Below are 5,950 nucleotides of genomic sequence, written 5' to 3'. Positions count from 1 at the left end.
CTTGAGCCTGGGGAGTCGAGGCTGCAGTGAACCATGATTGTGCCACTGCACTGCAGCCCAGGCAACAGATTGAGATCCTGTCTCAAAAGAAAAAGAAAAAGAAAAGAAAAGGAAGAAAGAAAAAGAACTTTTCAACTGTCACTCCCTTTCTCCTTGCTACTCAGTAAAGGCTTAATGAATGAAAGAAAGCTGTGGTTATGGCTGGCCCCTGGCTCCAGCCCCCCAACTCACCTTTATACCCACCAGAGGCTGCGCCCGGGTACCTATTGGAAAGTCCTGTCTGCCTGCACACCTCCATCTGTGAACACACACTCACTCCTCAATAATACAGTGACACTACCTGGGATGCCTGCCCTGGTCATTTTCCCTCGTATTATTATTGCAATTGCACAAATATTTGTTAAACAAAAATTATGGGAGCCCATTATTTTGGACTGAGCTCCTGCACTAGGCTCCACCAGACCACCCCAAACCAAGATGGAGTCACTCGTGCTAAACGCCACGTATCATGAAACCGAAGCCTTGAGGAAGCAGATAGTTCCCAAAACAGACAAGTTTTTCCTGAAAACAGGGGATTCCAGTCTACGTAAGTCAATGTAATAAGGAAGTCCCCTCTGCTTTAACCTTTACCAAAGAAACACAATGGTAACCAACTGACGTTTTTCCTCTGGTTCCGTTTCCTTGTTCCCATCTCACAAAACCCGCCGTCTGCCATTGGCCAGTGGAAGCTCTTACTCCATGTTGTAGAAGGGAAGCTGCCCCGATTCATGAATCTCAAATAAAAGCCAATTAGATTTATAACTAAATGTGTTATAATTTTGTCTTTTGACACATGGCATTCATTTTCTCCTTTTAAAATTTCAAAGCGTTGCAGATGGAATTCATGCTCCTTTTCATCCACCTACCTCTTGCTTTCCATACTTCCCCCTCAATAGTCCACCCCTCAGCATTCCACCAATATCAGCAATTTGGCCTGTATTTTTACAGATGTTTTAAAATACTTTTCTGGGCCGGGCACAGTGGCTTACACCGGTAATCCCAGCACTTTGGGAGGCCGAGGCAGGCAAATCACTTGAGCTCAGGAGTTGGAGACCTGAGCAACATGGCAAAACCCTGTCTCTACTAAAAATACAAAAAGTTAGCCAGGCATGGTAGCACATACCTGTAATCCCAGCTACTCTGGAGGCTGAGGCAGGAGAATCACTTGAACCCAGGAGGCGGAGATTGCGGTGAGCCGAGATCGTGCCACTGCACTCCAGCCTGGGTAACAGAGCGAGACTCTGTCTCAAAAATAAATAAAACACTTTTCTGTACATTTATAAATATTTAAAACATACATGCTTTAAAATATGTGTATGTACCTGGAACTATATTGGGCTGTTTGTGTTTTATAAAACTGGTATCATATTGTACAGGTTATTCTGCATCTTGCTTTTCACACCTAGCAGTATTTTGTAAATCAAGCCATATTGATTTATATAACTCTAATTTGCTCATTTTGACTGCTGCTTAATATGCCATCATTTCAGTGAATACTTAAATAGCAACATAGCAAACATTTGCTATTTTTTTATGTTAAAATGAGTATCTTTCTATAAACCTTTTTGGATACATATATATGTTTTTTCTTTTTAAGGTAAAAACATGAGTTACTAACAGTAGAGTATGCACACTTTCAGTTGTAACAGTCACTGCCAAATTGTCATTCAAAATGGTATCACCATTGACATTTTCCCCAGCACTGGGTGAGTATGTATTACTCCGCAACCTCTCAAACAGTGATGTTATCAAACTTTAAGATTTTCTTTTTTTTCCTCAACTGATGTGTGAACATTGAGTTTCATTGTTGTTTTAACTTTAAGTTGTACCAGTCATGGTGGTTCACGCCTGCAATCCCAGCACTTTGGAAGGCCAAGGTGGAAGGATGGCTTGAGTCCAGGAGTTTGAAACAAGCCTGGGCAGCATAATGAGACACCTGCAACTCTACAAAAATATTTAAAAATTAGCCAGGCATTGTGTCACACACCTGTATTCCCTGCTACTCTGGAGGGGCTGAGGTTAGAGGATAGCGTGAACCAGGAGTGAGGCTGCAGTGAGCTATAACTGTATCACTGCACTCCAGCCTGAGTGACAAAGCAAGGTCCTGTCTCTTAAAAAATCTGAACCAGTCAGGCATGAGAGGCTCACTCCTGCAATCTCAGCACTTTAGGAGGCCGAGGTGTGTGAATCACTTGAGACCAGGAGTTCAAGACCAGCCTGGGCAACATGGCAAAACCCCATCTCTACAAAAAATACAAAAAATTAGCCAGGCATAGTGACATACGCCTGTAGTCCCAGCTACTCGGGAAGCTGAAGTGGGAGGATTGCTTGAACCCTGGAGATTAAGGCCGCAGTGAGCCGAGACTGCAGCCACTGCACTCCAGCCTGGGCGACAGAGGGAGACCCTGTCTCAAGAAAAGGAAAAAAAAAAAAAAAAAAAAAAAAAAAACAACTCGACACGCACACACACACACACAAAAACTTCAAGTTGCACAGCTTGTAATGTAAATTAGCCCTTTGGACATGTGTTATATCTTCTGTGACAATCCCATTAAGCCCTTTGTTCATTTCAATTATGTTTTTTTCTTACTGGTGTATAGGGGTGTGTTGCATACCCCAGATACTAATATTTTGCCTTTGCTGTATATAAAGGGAGCGAATCTGCGTGCTGCTTGTCTTTGAACTCTTTCAAAGTCTCTGGCACTATCGGTATTTCACACTACAGTGTGGTCCGGTGTATTCATATCATCCCCTGTGACTTTGCTGTTTTCCCCAGTTTAGCAGAGCTGCCCTGCTGTAAGCTCACAAAGATATTCTCCTGCATTTTGGGCTGATAATTCTCTAGCTTAATTGTGTTTGTTTACTTTTTCTTTTTACATCTACAAATTCAGATGCCTTTTGGGAAGTAGGTCTTTAATAGTTCATCTTCCTTTTGGATTATTGACCTACTCGAACTTTCCTTTCTTTCTGGGCCAATTTTGCTGGTTACTGTTTTCCTAGAAAAGAGTCCATTTCATCAAGGTTTTCAAATTTGGGGTATTAAGTTGTTCCTAATCGTCTTCTTTTGTCTCTTGGTTGTGCCGTCTCTGTGTTTATTTGTGTCTTCTTTCCTTCTTCGTGCTTTTTTGCTGAAGGACTGTCCATGTTACTCATCTTTTACAAGCTCTTTATTTTGTTCTATTTTCTGTTTCACTGATTTCTGATTTTACTATTTTCGTGCTCTTTGGATTTATGTTGTTGTTCTTTTTCTGGGTTTTTCTTGTTTGTTTGTTGGTGTTTTGTGTGTTTTGTTGTTGTTTGTTTTTGTTTTTGTTTTGTCAGGGTCTCGCTCTGTCACCCAGGCTGGAGTGCAGTGGCAAGATCTCAGCTCACTGTAACCTCTGCAACCCCTTTGCTTAAGCGATCCTCCCTCTTCAGCCTTCCCAGTAGCCAGGACTACAGGTGCATACCACCACACCCAGCTAATACTTTTTTGTAGAAACAGGGTTTTACCATGTTGCCCAGCTGGTCTCGTGTGATGCTACTGCCTCAGCCTCCCAAAATGTGGGGATTACAGGCATGAGCCACCTCACCTGGCCATTTTGTTTTGTTTTGTTTTAAGACAGAGTCTCACTCTGTTGCCCAGGCTGGAGTGCAGTGGCGTGATTTCGGTTCACTGCAACCTCTGCCTCCTGAGTTCAAGCGATTCTCCTGCTTCAGCCTCCTGAGTAGCTGGAATTACAGGTGCCTGCCACTACACCCGGCTAATTTTTTATTTTTAGTAGAAACAGGGTTTCATTCTGTTAGCCAGGCTGGTCCCGAACTCCTTACCTCAGGTGATCCACCCATCTCGGCCTCCTAAAGTGCTGGGATTACAGGCGTGAGCCACTGTGCCCGGCTGCCTGGCCATTTTTCTGGTTTCAAAAGTGGAAAGTTAGGTTCACTTATTTTCTTATTTCTAGTCTCATTTTTTTATTTTTAATTTTTCCGTAAGTTATTGGGGTACAGGTGGTATTTGGTTACATGAGTAAGTTCGTTAGTGGCGATTTGTGAGATTTTGGTGCACCTATCACCTGAGCAGTATACACTATACCCTATTTGTGGTCTTTTATCCCTCACCCTCTCCCACCCTTCCCCCCAAGTCCCCAAAGTCCATCGTGTCATTCTTATGCCTTTGTGTTCTCATAGCTCAGCTCCCACTTACGCGTGAGAACATAAAGTGTTTGGTTTTCCATTCCCAAGTTACTTCACTTAGAATAATGCTCTCCAATCTCATCCAGGTCGCTGCAAATGCCGTTAATTCATTCCTTTTTATGGCCGAGTGGTAGTCCATCGTGTGTATATATATATATCTCTCTCACATATATATCAGTATATCATATATACCACAGTATATATGATATATATCTCTCTCACAATTTCTCTCACATCATATACGATATATATGATATATATCATATATTAGTATATATTAGTATATATGATATATAATATACATATATATAATATAATATATTAGATATAATATATGTGATGTATCAGTATATTATATATTACAGTATATATGATATACTGTATACATGTATATATGATATGATTATATCTTATGTCACAGCATATATGATATACCATATATACCATACATGATATACTGTGATATATATTTTATGTATCTATACTATATATGATATATATATCTCTCTCACCTCTCTCACACAGTTTCTTTATCCACTCGTTGATTGATGGGCATTTGGGTTGGTTCCATGATTTTGCAATTGTGAATTGGGGTTCGCTTATTTTTAAATCTTTTAAGTTTTCAAATGCATGCAGTCTCAGGGACGAGTGTCCTCCTGAGAATCACTTCTCTTGCTACCCCATAGGTTTTGATGGGGGTAGTACTTGCATTTTCATGAAGTTCTAAATAGTCTGTAATTTCTACCTTTAGCTCCTCCTTAACCCATCAAAAAAAGTTCTTAATTTTACTGTAGTAAAGTTCATCAGCCTTTTCTCTTACAATTTGTAGTTTTGCGGATTTTTCTAAAGATATTTCCTTACTTCAAAGTCATGACCTCATGGGCTATACCATCCTCTGTTATTTTCTGCAAGCGTTATTGTTTTGCCGTTATCCTTCAAATCTGCAGCTCACCTGGAATTGCTTTTATTTATGACGTGAGGGAAGGGGACACGTTTTATTTTATTTTTTATCGTATGTCCCTCCAGTCGTTGCATGAGTTCCAGAAAATCTCTTTCATGGCTCTGCAGTGCCCCCTTCTGGTCACACATCCATACATGTCTGAGCCCTCTATTCCATTTGTCTTTTCTTTGTGCAAATCTCAAAGTCTTAATGTCGAAGCTTTAAAATAAATCTTTATATTTAGCAGAACAAGTCCTCCGACCTTGATCTCCAAGATTAACAGGGATATTCTTGGCCCTTATATTTCCATATAATTTTTATTTTATTTTATTTTATTTATTTATTTATTTTTGAGATGGTCTCGCTGTGTCTCCCAGGCTGGAGTGCAGTGGTGCAATCTTGGCTCACTGCAACCTCCACCTCCCAGGTTCAAGTGATTCTCCTACTCAGTCTCCCGAGTACCTGGGATTACAGGCACACACCACCACACCCAGCTAATTTTTGCATTTTTAGTAGAGATGGGGTTTCGCCATTTGGCCAGGCTGGTCTTGAACTCCTGACCTCAGGTGATCCGCCCACCTCGGCCTCCCACAGTGCTGGGATTGCAGGCGTGAGCCACCGCGCCCGGCCCCATATAACTTTTAGAATCGTACTTTCAATTTCTTTCTTCTTTTTTGAGATGGAGTCTCTCTCTGTCGTCCAGGCTGGAGTGCAGGGGCGTGATCTCCACTCACCACAACCTCTGCCTCCTGGGTTCAAGCAATTCTTCTGCCTCAGCCTCCCAAGTAGCTGGGATTA

This window comes from Mandrillus leucophaeus, unplaced genomic scaffold, assembly GCF_000951045.1.
Source record: "Mandrillus leucophaeus isolate KB7577 unplaced genomic scaffold, Mleu.le_1.0 Scaffold1, whole genome shotgun sequence".
Lineage (NCBI taxonomy): Eukaryota > Metazoa > Chordata > Mammalia > Primates > Cercopithecidae > Mandrillus > Mandrillus leucophaeus.
The sequence above is the reverse complement of the archived record's forward strand: the minus strand, read 5'-3'. Positions refer to the sequence as shown.